The sequence below is a fragment of the Protopterus annectens genome, chromosome 6.part0 (assembly GCF_019279795.1).
Source record: "Protopterus annectens isolate FY-2018-M chromosome 6.part0, PAN1.0, whole genome shotgun sequence".
Classification (NCBI taxonomy): Eukaryota; Metazoa; Chordata; order Ceratodontiformes; family Protopteridae; genus Protopterus; species Protopterus annectens.
The window spans coordinates 1,861,194,459-1,861,209,617 of record NC_056737.1 but is presented as its reverse complement, the minus strand read 5'-3'; positions in this window follow the sequence as shown (position 1 = coordinate 1,861,209,617).

Here is a 15,159-nt window from a genome sequence, read left to right as displayed (position 1 = left end):
GTACATCACCCTCCTGTCTTTAGACTATTTCCCACTGTGTATGTTGTTTGAGGAGCATCCAGATATCATCTGTGATGCCGTTTACCAAACACCAGATCCAGGTACCACTTACAGTGACTATCATGGGCAAACACCAACGTGATGTACCTAGATATTGTACTGTGTTTCCATGTGACTGGCTATGGGAACATCATCACAGCTGTTCCACATGCAATCAGCTAGAGGAGGACTGCAATAGGTGCAGAAGCCATCGCCTGATCATGACCATCACTTATAAAACACAAGCTGCTGCTGAGCAGGTGTACAACTCCACATCCACCAGAGAGTGTGTGGGAGGGATAGACAGAGGCAAAGTACATCAGAGAAGGGCTTGCAGACTAAAACCTAAGCATCATCTGTCACACACCTACCAGTACAGGGGAGCAAACCCCTGACTGACTAGTCATCACTATTACAAGTGCATGCAGTTACACCATGTGCCACAAAGCTGACATTTTGGTGTGCTATAAGAACATATATGTGTGCTGGTGAGAGACATCTGCAACAGCGATATAGTAGACATACTTTAGGTGTAGCACACATGGCTGTCTACACGAACGGATGTCATTGTCAACACAACAACACTCTCTAATGGACTCACATTGACACTCTTTGCCAGGCCCACAAATACACTTCCTAACTATTTAGTTTGCCACACTGCAATAATGCACAGGTACTACATGCACCACAGGGGATATCCAGAGGTTCCATGGGCTAGGGCATGTGAATGTGTTTGACATCTGTCAGTATGCAAATGGGAGTTATACGGGAAGTGACTGCGGTTGGGAGCATCATACCCGACACGCAGACACAAGGTGCCAGTACTGACATGCATGTGTGCATTGCTTTATGGGTGTGTAGTGGTTGGCTGTGCAAGATGGCTATACAAGGCTGGGTGAGGGGTAATCCTTGGCATCACACCACCCAACAATGGTGTGCAGTGTGGTACTGGGGTGTAGTGTCTGCAATGTCCCACACAGATGGGTATTGTATGTACTGTCCTGACATCCTGGTTACCATTGTGTATGGCCATAGCTTTGCAATGCATGCCATGTCTGTGTTTGATAGTCCTTGACATGGACATTGCCTGGGATGTGTACGCCCCACAATAATGTACAGTGACATGTACAAGTGTACCTGGTTTGGCTGGCACATGTTGTGTACACAGACTGTTATCCTCAGATATGCCAATACTGACCTGGTGTGGCAGGACCTGCTTATAGACAGCAGGTTGACCCTGCACCTGCATTGATAGCATGATACAGATATTCCTTGGTGTCAGTGGCATCGGTCCATACGGGGCACATGTGTAAGGCATTGTATGGCCTCTGTGGATCACATGTGATGGCACCACATATGTTGCAGGCATCCAGTGGGGAACATAGTGAAGGCACATTGTCCACAATTATGTGCCTATTGTACTGCTGTGCAGGGTGCCATGCCCTCTGCAGCCCACTGCAATCACACCATGCCTACTATCTGTCATCAATGTGCAGGGTACTAGCAATATAGTGGGATATTCTAGGCAAGTGTGTTTGTGCATGATACATAGGTTCATAACGTATTCCAGGTAATAGTAGGTTTGCATATTTTGTTCACCAGGCCTTTCGCCAGATGTACGGGTATGGCTTGCCAACACAGTCCCTTGGCTGACTGACATGTGTACTCCTCATGAGGTGGACATTGTGACATATAATATGGACACCATATAGGAAAACTACAAAATCCGCTCTCCAACATGTCCAGTATTAAGACATTCACAGCCACCTCCACACAGGGTCTGACTATCAAACACACACACACACACACACACACACACACACACACACACACACACACACACCTGTCTTGGAATAGAACTCCTACCTAACTAGTGCATCACACTATAGCATTATGCAGTTACAGCACCTGCTACATAGATTACTGGGTTACAGTAGTCCCAGAGGTGTATTTCTAGGTGGGTGACATCAGCAGGATTGCCAAAGGTGGCCATGTGAATTGTAAAGAGTGTGCATACTCTAAAAGCATCATTTCTTGTTACAGCACACGCCATGGAGATTATTGGGTTACAGCAGTCCCAGAGGTGTATTCATAGGTGGGTGACATCAGCAGGATTGCCAAAGAAGGGCATTCCAAGTGTACTGTGAGTTGTACATGTCTGGTAACTGTGTGGACCCACTGCTTACTCTCACGAAAACAAATTTACACCTGCTTTTAGCATCCTTATGCTGTCCAAATTGACAGCATCAACAAGGCTTGCAGGTCTGAACCCTGGACCATGCACACTGAGGTCACTGGATGTACCACTAAGCCATATGGGTTGTATACATGTTGCATGGAGTCTATAATGCATATCTTACTAAAGGTATTCCACAGTCCTGAAAACAAATGGGACAGTCACTTTGTGTACATATGTACAGTACCCTTGAATGTACTGTACTCTGTGAAACAACAAAGACAAGCCTACATCTGTACAACTGTCATAACTACACACACACACACACACACACACATATATATATATATATATATATATATATATATATATATATATATATATATACACACACCTACGGGATGTGTAAACACACACATATATATATATATATATATATATATATATATATATATATATATATATATGCATATACACAGACAGAGCTTTTTTTATATATATATATATATATATATATATATATACACACACATCTGAACACCCTTTGTGACACAGAAGGGTTCAAAAGGAACTGACGTATACACAAAACAGAGGCGTCTCTTGTGTTATAGCATTTAAATAATAAGCAATTCACCAGAGAAGGGATGGTTGTTGTGTATGTGGAGTTTGGGGTGGGGAATGATGGCTAATGTAATCTACACCGAGGAATGCGGACGTAGGGTGGGGGAATGATGGGTATGGACCTACACCCCAGTGACCATTTCTGTGTCACTGCTTGACAGTGGCACAGGAAAATAACATACCCAACTGTAGTCATGCTTGACTGTGTATTCTTTACCATTCCTAACTATGTAATACTTTGTAGACACAGGTCACCACAGATGGCTACCATGGTGTGCTAAATGACATTGCACATGTGTATGCCTGGCTACAGTGTAGTCACACACACAAACACACACACTTGCCAGTATTGTGCATACACGTCTTGCCTATGTAAAGGTAACTAGTACAGTGGTATGCATTTGGGGTATTTGCCACAGAACACATACAATTACACTTACTCTGACTCCACTTCTGAGCTGGATGACATCACAGGACCAATTACATGCAGTGGGGAGGGGGGAAGAGAGAGGTTTAGCACTTGACAAGGATAAAGGCCAGTGCAAAAGGAGGTATCTCTTTGGAATGCAGCAAAACCCATTGCCATGACAGGATGCAGACACAAATACACACACACACACAAAACCACACTCAGCCATTTGCTGACACACACACTCAGGCATTTGCTGAGAAACACACACACAAACACACTCAGCCATTTGCTGACACACACACATGCGCACAGTTGCCAATGGTGGAATCAGAACTCCTGCCTATCTACAGATCACTATTACAGTACTACACAGTTACGAGATGCACCACAGAGATTACACATTCCAAGCCAGTCAGACTGCCATTCTAAGAATGAGGACAACAACAGGGAGACGGACAGTCACAAAGTACATATCTGTAAACCTGTGTGTTTAAAGTAGGTGTCCATTACAACCTGTATGCACAAACATGACACATCATCTGCAGGTAAGCCTGAGAAGTATAGTTGTAGCACAACAGGAACCTGAACTGGAGTATGGCCATTTGTGGAATGGACAACAACTATCACTATACAGAGTTACAGCGGGCATGCTCATACACTTAATAGCACAGGGCCATTTGGGATGCACGATGACTACAACTACACAAAGTTATACTGGCCATGCTCATACACTTAGTAAAAAAGGGCTTGTTGGATGCCCTGACTTAAATTACACAAGGTGGCAGTGGGTACGCTCATACCCTTAGTAGTACAGGGCTGTTTGGGATGCACTCCGATTCTAACCATTGAAGGCCACAGTGTGCATGCTCAAACACTTACATGTACAGAACACATTGTAATGGATTCCTATTGTAAACACATAGGTTTACAGCTATGCACATCTTACCTGTCAGTATATATGCACATCATACTGGTTTACTGCCTGATACCTGTATGTGGCCCGTAAATGATATATCTGTGTTTGTGCTGTGTGATACACATGCATACATGTACATGAAGTACTGACATATATATGTTTACTATACACATTCATGCATGTGTGGACATGACAAACAATAGGTTACCTGGGTCACAGAGGTGGATGCTACCTACAGCATGTGTCACTCACCTTGCTGCCCTGAAAGGCATACATTGATAGCAGTGGCATTATACGTGGAACAGTGGCATGTGCAAGCATAATGTGTGAGCCACCTTGTGTAATGGTATTGAGGTGCAGGTGTCAAAATGACCTCTCCCGGCTGTGTTAGTAGTTGTCATTATTAGCAGGACTGCTACCTTAAGTATATCTCACTTTGATTATATACACAAGTTCTGCTGCTGACCGTTACTTTACATGAGGCATTTGCTACCAAGCACATTAATGCCACAAGCAGTGATGTCATGGTACAAGTGGCAACTGCTAGACCAAAACAATGAGCCAATGTCCTGCTGTTATTATGAGGTTGTCCAGTGTCTGTCATTCCGGGCTGTCATGACCGAACGATGAGCCTTCAACACAGAGCACATGCATCCATGTTTCACATGTGTGTGGATAATACCTAGGTCACATTTACCCATATAGCCACATTCAAAGGCAAATGTCCTACACCCAGAAGTAACACCCTGACACCTCCATGACAATTGCATTGGATGCTTATGCTAACCAGTGCTAGATGTGTGGCTTTAGTAATCCATTTGCACACTGTAGAACCTACAATTGGGAATACTGACATCTGTGCAGTGAGTAACACCTTGGCTGATGGCTCTGTAGTGTACAATTGCACTACCACCATATAACTCAGATCCAGACATGTGGGCCATAACAGTGGAATGGACCATTCCAGGTGGTGGTATACACATATTTATAAAGGCTACTCACATGTAAAGACCACTACTCTGACATAACGCATCACAGATGAGTCAGGTACAAATGACAGTGGCAAATGCTGCATTCTAGGCTGTATCCTCATATATATCCACCACCTTGTTCCCAGACTACCAGCACTCATCGATATGTGGTATGACATAGTATGGTAGACCACCAGATAACCCTAGATTGGTGGACTGTACCTAGGCCTACATCAACTGTGCAAAGTACCCATGTACAGACACATCTGCATAATGTGTTATGCAATGCAATAATACCACTGTTTGTAACCAGCTCAGTTGTACACATACCAGGGTCGCTCGGATGTTGTCAGCATTAACACGGTTGACTGTTGCTATACACCAGTAAACAACACCCTCATGGTTTGATATGACCTAACTGTACCTGCCCTGGATATGTACTTCCCACACTCATACAACATAAATGACATTACCATAGCTTCCGTTATCCTTTCTACATACAGGTGGCTACAGTCATTATACACATGCACATGGCAGATAGCATGCTAACAGTACATAAGGTTTGATATCTTTGTTAACAGAGGTAATATTCCCTCTCTACTGGTCACCCATGACACCTATCATATCATACAACACCCCATGTGGCATGTATGTATTTAGACATGTCCACCTAATGCAATGCCTACAAACATACCCAAATAACAGGAACACAGGACCTACACAAGGCCTGTATTGACAGACTCAGGGAAATCCATCTCTGCTCTGTGTGTTCCTGAGTAGTCACAGGTGATATGTTCATGACATGTGCAGCCATATGTGGCCACAGCTCCTACATATACCCCACATCAACAATTGCAAGCCATGCATGCTATGTGCTGTCTGGACATTAGCCTTTGTACCACAATAGCCAGTGCATGCTGGAGTGAGATTTTTACAAGCCACAGACCTCGCACATGCTTGATTGTGTGTACTGCCTAGCTCTAACAGAGCACATTGCTGGCACTCTTCCAGTAAACATGAGGTGTGTGTGGCAAATACGATGTGCTCACAGTTGATCATTTCAGTGCCCTGGCTTCACCATGGCACTGTCAAGTAACAGTTTGTAGGAGCATGACATGGAATAATGCTGTGTGTGTCTTGCTGATATCTGCTGTTGTAATATATGTACACTTGGCTACTTGGTGAAGGTGGTGTCCTACCAGTGCATGAATACAACATCCATTATGGTGTAATGCTCAGCTATGTTTCACACATGGCATGGGGAAGGTGAAGAATGTATCCTCTTGACTTGCTAGTGCACTTACTGATGTAGACTGCATATGTGTATGTGTATTGATGTTTGTGTAGATTCCATGTGTGTGCAGTGTCTGATGTCTGAAGGTGACTATTGTCTTAGTACATCATGCTGTTGCAATACAGCCTCAACATTGCCAACTGTATATGGTGATATGCACTAAGTACAGTAAGCCATACATGAGGTATGGACAGATGTCTGGACATGACTACTAAGTGGTGGGGCTTAATTGCAGATGAATGATTACTGAGGACAGCTCACTGGTGTGTTACTACCAGTCCTACAATAACCTGTCTAACTGCTAAGGTCAGGTATGTTAATCGAAGTGGAAGACAGACAATGTAGAATGCTGTAAGGGTGACACCGAAGGCAAACCTCATGACACCTGCAACAGTAATACCTCCCCTGTGCATATATTGTGCATATATCAGCACAGCTGGCAAAGGAAAGAGTCAGTAAGCATTGTACCGGATGCGATAGTGCTGTACTTCTGTAGTACCTATCATGAGATAGGCAGGTGTTTGATTCACAGTACTGGCACGTGTGGGTGTGTGTGTCCATATATGTCATATATATATATGGTTGGGAATACATTCCACATGTTATCACTCTCCTGAACACTGTTGTTGACACCAGGACAGAGTGAAGTGTAAAAAGAAAGGCATAGGCAGGTGGTTAAACCTCACACATGTAAAGTGACTGTACGTGTGTGACATAGGTGTATATCTTTGTGAATGCCACAGTGTGTGTGTGTGTGTGTGTGTGTGTGTGTGTGTGTGTGTGTGTGTGTGTGTGTGTGTGTGTGTGTGTGTGTGTGTGTGGCTGTCCATGTGTTTGGCTGTCTGGTCCCTGGAGTGAGGCTGTATTTTACCATAGTGAAATGTTAATGCCCCTTCCCCCATCCACTCAATGCAATCTAGCATCCCTGTTAATGTCATCAATCATAGTCGGACATTCTAACCGCCTATTAACATGTACACCCAGGGGTGTGACCTGTTGTTACATAGCCTACTGATGGACCCTCCTCTCCACATACACTCACTGCACTGTAGTATCCCTGTCAATGTCCTTGATCTTAGGTCATTCCAACTACCTGTACATGTGTAATTTCTGTGGCATGTCTTGTAATTGCATAGTACTATAATGATGATATGCACAAAGGCAGGGGTTCTCATCCGAACACTGGCAACTATGTGTCTGTGTCAGAGTGTGTGTTGCTGTGTCTCTGAATCCATGAGTGTGTGGGCATGTCTGTGTTTGCATGCTGTCATGGCAATGGGTATTACTGCTTCCCAAGGAGAAGCCACTATTTCCACTGGCCTTTACCCTTGTCATCCAGCATACCATTCTTTTACCTCCTTCACGCTCCAGGTAACTATACCTGTGATGTCACCCACTATGGATGTGATGGCTCTGAACACAGTAGCTTACTACACAGCTATCATGCTCTTGGATCATTAGAACAGTAAACATAATTGAAACATGGGAGAATATAACTGTGATGTGGAAGCTACAAAGTGAATGCAGGTATTGTCATACAGACCTGTGAGTAGTCAACATGTACATATGGGACACCCGCAAACACTGACATCCCCTGGCACATGCAACTACACCTGAAAGAGGAAGGCAGAATGTCAAGATCAACATGCTGTTAGCATTGTTACACATGATACATACTGTCAAATGTACAAAATGCATTCTAAAACTGTAATAGATGGTATGTCTGCTGCCTGTCAACACTACTCAACAATATTAATCTACAATTGTCTACCTAGTATGTTCACCCTGTGCATCAGACCATATGAACATGTCCCTGCACCAGTGATGTGGATGACAGGGTTGCGGCATAGGCATCATCATATTCACAGGGTGATAATGTTTGCCAGAGGCCTAGGCTGCACCAATGGATGATATCATGTATGTGTGTTAGGACCTGTGATATCATTGGGTGTGTGTGGATGTTATGCTTGTGTGTGTTGAGGTGCCCTACATTTGTTTCCAGTGTGTATGTATGCATGCACACAGGTCTGGCGTGTGGCTGGCCTACACAGAGGTATTATTGACAGCTGCAGACTGTACAAGGCAGGTGTCACAGTTCACGGTGTCCGGCCATGGCCACGTGACCTGCACCTGCCAGGGGTTGCATGGGCACTACCAGGCAGAGGCCCAGATTGGGTACTGTTGATGACACATGTCCACTGGAACCGTGTCCCTGTTGGGACCAGCCAGGACCACGTGCATGTGGCCTGCTGTGTCCTGGTGTGGACTGTACAGCACCAACTGCACTGCTGCTGCTACTGCCACTATGGGAGCAGGCATGTGCAGTAGCATGTTCACATAGACCTTCAACAGGTGATGTAGCTGACCTACGTCCACGTGCCTGATGCCTCACTCCCATCAAATGTTCCAGCACAGACATTCCACGCTCGAGGATTGACATGCCACGGTCAAGGCCTCCCATCATGTCACCCAATCGTCTATCCATAACATCTGCAAGATGATGGTGAGCATTTGCAAGTGCCTGGAGGTTGTCAGTTAATGAATGGACAGCAGCCCTCTGAAGCCTCAGACCTTCTCTGTTGTGCCATTCTGCACATGCCTGTGCCTCCATTACAGCCCAAAACATGCATTTGGTGACACCAGCAATGTGTTTGTCTCACAGGGGTTTGTTGGCCAGTGGTCCTCCTATGAGCAGTAGTGGGCACATGCCTGTGTGGGACATCACCAGTCTATTGACTTCCCTGTTCCATGCTACCACTTGCCAACTGTCCTTGCTCTATGGCCAGTGGTGATGGAGTATGTGCAGGCAGGGGAATTGTGTGTGAGGATGAGAGGGAGACAGTTGGAATGGCAACCAGTGGCACAGATTCAGCCCCTGACAACCCTGCATGTGCCTCAATCATACTATCATCATCACTTCTAGAGTCTGTGGGGACACTAACATCAGGTGGACTGCAGGAGGGCAATGCACCTACATCAACACCTGTGAGGGGAAGACAAGAACTGTACATTACAAGTTATACCAGACAGACACAGACAGACAAAGACAGACAACAACAGTCACAGGCAGACACACACAGACAGACACACACAGACAGAGAGAGAGAGACACACAGACAGATACACACAAACAGAGACATACACACACACACAGAGACAGACAGTGACAGACAGAGACAGACAGACACACACACAGAGACAGACAGAGACACACGCAGACAGAGACAGATACACACAGACACGCACAGACACACGCTACATGCAGGTGATATGGCAGATGCCATTCACCTTAGACAATTATAGGTTCAGCTTAGTCAATTATAGTGGTAGTTAGCATACATCCTTGAGTTGCACACAACAGCATGCATGTGTTATAGCAGACTGTATGCACCTTACACAATTATAGTGGTGGTTAGCATACAAACCTGTATTGCACCATTTGTGTTAGTAGCCTATGCCCCATACCTGCAACACAATGCATGCACTTTGCACCATTGCACCACACTGCCATGGTGTGTGCAACATGCACCACATGTTAAAAGACCATTGCTGACCTTTGTACATCTGCCACTGATGCTTTGTGTTGGCCACAGCCCCTATGTGTGGGGACATGAGCAGTAGGGTATGACAACTGCATACTATGTTTGCCTGAGCCCTAGCTTGCATATCTCCCCCAAAGCAGTGCATGTCTATTCAACTTTATTCTGTCTACCCCTGAGCTGAGTCTAGACATTGTGCATGTGGCTGTACACACATGTTTGACATGGCTGTCCCTACTTTGCAAAGGTGCCACAGACCAGCACAGGTTTACAGTACACCAGCCTGCTGTGTGGTGTATGACCTTGCCAATCACATGTAGTATGACATGTCATCTGCTGACGTGTTGAATGACATGCATATATGTGTAACACAATGGTGTCCTTTCCAATCAACAGTATGATAATGGTGTACCAATGCAGGGACATGTTATACTAACATGGGCCTTCAGCTGATGCAATGTTGTCTGTCCACCCTACAAATATGCAGGGAAGTACCGCCCATTGAGCTGATGTGCATAGTCATTGCAGGGCATCATGTGGCTTTACAATTGCTATACAGTGTGAGCTACTGAAACAGTTCATAGCCATGACTATGTTCGCATACAATATATATCTAATGTGGAATGTGACCCACGTCACTGAGGTGTATACACACTAAACCCTAATGTGGAATGTGTGACACAGGTCACAGAAGGGTATACAGAGGACACCCCTGCACATCTGCAACCATATTACTGATGCCTGGCAACTATGCCTACACATGACTAACTTAGCAGTACTCTATGTCACACATGCCATCTGTGTACCTCACACACATGAGGAACAGGCATGACAGTGGTGTCTGACTCCAGCAAGGTGAATGTACTGTATCTGTGGCTTGATGTGGTTGTATGTGTATGTTGTCCAACACATGTATGCATTTGGATACTGTATAGGTGAATGCTTCCATGTCGTGACACACTCAAGATGATCAAGACATGTTATGTGGTGGTTTCATGTTATGCCTACACAAGCTGTGCACAGGCCTGTATGATGTTTAGTGTTTCACATCTGCAATATCACCATTACACAACGGCCATAGTTGTATTGTGTCAAGCCAATGTACAACAGGGTTTACACACATGTACATAACTTCTACTGTGTGTGTTGCTTCATGTCTCTGGCCATCCTCCATGGCCATGTGTACACATGTTCTGTCCAATGGTTGTAATGGCCATCTTATTTCACATGTCAGTGTTATCCCATATGACATACACCCATAGATGTCATATGCTCCACTGAAGACAGGGTTATGCAGACAACGGGTGGTATGTATGGGATGTGAGACATGTTTTGCAGGATAGCTGAGCAGCATTGCAGTCAGCCCACTACATGTCATGGACATGTCAGATAGCACATGCCATTGTGTGACATTCATAGCAAGGGTATACTCCACAAGGTTTTATCCTGTGGGCCGGTCATACTCCAGCTGCAACACATTTAGTGTGTGCACACATATGCTCTCTGTACAGTACTGTTCGTATTAAAAAAATGTGTAATGCTGATATGTAGTACCTGTTCCTACAGTTGAACACACCTCCACCATTGTATTCACTGTGGTCCACACATCTGGCAATGACAGTTTGAAAGGTTTAGTGTAGGTGTTTCATATAGTCCTCAATTGTTTCACATAGGTAAACACTGTGATGCATTGCAGGTCTGACCAGTGTCCATTAACAGGACCACCATACCTTATGTGTATGTGTGTTATGGCAGATAGCATGCAATTAATATGTTCCGTGCATTATCAAGCTTGGTAAATAAAAACAATCTCACATGACACAGGCTGATGTCACTGCAACACACCAGAAGTACCTAAACAGGAGTGTCACAGCAGTAAGATCATTAACCACACCTGTGTGATAGCTACAGGGTGTAATGTCCATGTTAGCACATAAGCCAGTACAATACACTATACTATGGAGTATGCACATCTGTGCATACATACAGTAGCGGACTATAGTATGTGGCATGTGTGCATACATGCCTTGCATATGATGTTATATTACATATTGCACAGTAACTCATGTAACTATGTGAATTATAGTTGTGTTTTAAGTGCAATAATGACTCACCAGGCAACTCGAGGCTCGGTGGTTGAGAGACATCCACCTCCAAAATGCCAGCTAAAGCTTGTGGATGGAGGTCTGCAGGTGTTCCCAGGGTGGCCAGTAGCTCTTCGGTACATGTGAGTGGGGGCTGGGTGAGTGCCCCCCACCTGTTGCACCTTGTTTCCTGGCGATTGCATTAGCACCCTGTTTCGCCCACCTTATGAGGTCAGTGCAGTGTTGGCGCACCTGCTGATAGGTGCGATTGTGACCACCAACATCATTTACCCTCATGCATAGTTCGGCCCACAGGGCATCCCAATGCTGTGCATCCTGTGGCACATGGATGAAGAGCATTGTGTGGTTGGCAAGGAAGTATGGGACGAGGACCTCATCCTCCAAGCGGCTGTACGTTGGCAGTCTGCTACTTGGCATACCTGAAAGACATAATGATGGAGACAGGTCACAATAACTCATAGAGAAGTACAGCAGTACAGCTGAACATACATGTGTATCACATTTATTAAGATTACAAATATGTCTTTGCAATTCTACATGACACTAAAACCACTGACATGTATAAGTCACACACATTTGACACTTACTGGTGATGTGATGTTATCACCATATATGTGTGTGTCATGTGATGACATTGCTCATACACCATGTGGATGTTGTCTTGACGTGGGCATGTCTGTTTGCCTGTACTGGTGTCTTTACCTATCAGCACATGCCTGGATGTGTTCACATTAATGCAATTGATCTTAATGCTTGTATATGTCACATATATAGTCATACATAGCCGTTAGGGACATGACCTGTGACCCTGCAGACTTGCAAGCATGTATGTGTTTTGCCATATACATCTACATGGCACTGTACAGCTGTGTAGCATCCTGCCATGCATTGCCTGTGTTGCACATGTGTAACACATGGGACAATAGTTAGCCTGATGGTATTTGCAGGGTTGGATATCAACGATAGCATGTATGGTCATAGTGATCTAGTAGGCTATATGCCCTGGGTCATTTATGAGCCTAGGCAGACAGGTTACCTAGCTGTAAGCAACAGGCAGGTAAGTTTCAGTGACCAGTTCAAACAGTGCCACAGAACTGATCCACAGGGTTACTGATATATTTGGCATGCGGTCATCACACCATGTCACAGAGAGGGGCAATGTGCAGCTTTGCTGGACAGGGATGCATAGTATGGCAAGAGTATGTTAAGTGTATGGGAGAGAGATTTGTCAGGCATGTTGTGATCATTGTACTAGAAAGGTGGATGTCAATGAAGTATGTGTTTATTTGGGATCAGGATGTGTTAAGTGTAGCATGTCCAACATCTCTGGGTTGGACATGGCTTTATTCAGGGTAGGCTGCATGCTACATAGTGCAGCTAGGGATTGGGAAGGGCAGTGTAGGGCATCTACACAGGGGTAATAACCCTTAAAGGAAATATGTGATCTATTATGGGTCACATGGGTGTTGAGTATGGCTGAGCAATTGTCTTTATATTCCTGGATGGCACCCTGTCATGATTGGCGTGACACATATGACTACCTGTCTGGTGTGGTGAAGTAACTATCAAGGGAAAGACTACTGTCCAGCTGCATCCCATGCACACAGTTGCCATTATGTTTACCGCTGCGTAGATGGTAGTTCATGGGTACAGGGTTTGTAACATAGGTGATGACAATGCAATACTTAGCTGTCAGATTGGGGCCATACATCACACACCACACATCTGATACACTATGGCCCTTCTGTATGTTGAACGCAGCACACATTGAGTCGACTATTGCACCTAGTTCATAGTCATTTGCAAACATCAATAGGCTGATGCCTTCTGTGTTAGTCTGTGTGGAATAGATAACAAAGAGGGGGAGTACCAGGAATGACCCCTGTATTACTGTGGCTGGCACTGGTTTGATGTGCGTGTATTAGTCAGACACCATCTGTAGTGTTGGTTCTGCCAGCAGTCCAGTTGCCAACCACTCCTGTGACATAGGAATATACACCTCGTTTACCGAGTGTAGCTGGAACACAGTATGGATGATGGTGTCCTACGACCTGGCAAGGTCATGATATGCAGTGTGAATCAACCCTACTGTCATCTACATCTGTAAAGAGTACATCAAATATGTTGATCATGGTTCATGGCCGTACAGACCAGACTCAGCAGGGTAGTTGTGCACTATGTCCCATTATCAATGGTGTCTCCCCCTTTGTGGGGTGTGATAACTGTTGCTGTGCCTCATTCGGTGTGTACACAGCCTGACATGGAGCTATGATTGAACATGATGTGTATGTGGATAGCTGACTGTTCTTACATTTGTGTAAGATCACCCTGGCATGTTGACAGGTCCCATGAAAGCTGTATGTATCGCTTTAGAGAGTGCAGCTTGTACCTGCATAGTCGTTAGTACAGGAGCCCTGTAGTGTACATGGATATATTACTACTTGTACCTGTTCGGGGTGGGGAGGTGGGAGTGGGTTTGGGTTCTCCAAGATCCTATCTGGATGAACAGGTGCTATTTCTGTAGGTGCAGTACTTCCCATGCCATAGTGCTGTGCAGCACAGCAGGTCTTGTCGTTGCCATTATGATTAATGACACAGCTATGGAATGCTCTATGCTTGGCCTCATAATATGTGGCTGATTAGTTTCACAGTAACTTTGTGTGGTTATATATGGTGTATCTGCATCTTACTGAGGCTGACCAGGGATCACCTTCACTCGTGTCTTAACTCTTGCAACAGTTACTACCTTCTGTGGTACAGTTTAAAGCACTGTACCACCAGTTTGCCTTCTTGTTTATGTTGGGTTGACTCCTGGTTCTGTTTCAATGGCACAATCACTGCACATATGTGACTGCTTAAGGTTCATTTGTGCAGGATTCAGCATTTGCACATGCATTGTCCATCTGCATGGGTGCCATGACAGTCACCACTCTGCTCTTAGCAAACATAACATTGGCATTGGAGACTAAATATGTGTAGCATACTGTTAGCTTTGTTTGTGGAACTACTGTGATCCAGGTCAGTGGGGTCGATGGAATCCAACATGCATTGAGCGCAGGTGTTGGTACATGAGACATCTTCCCAGT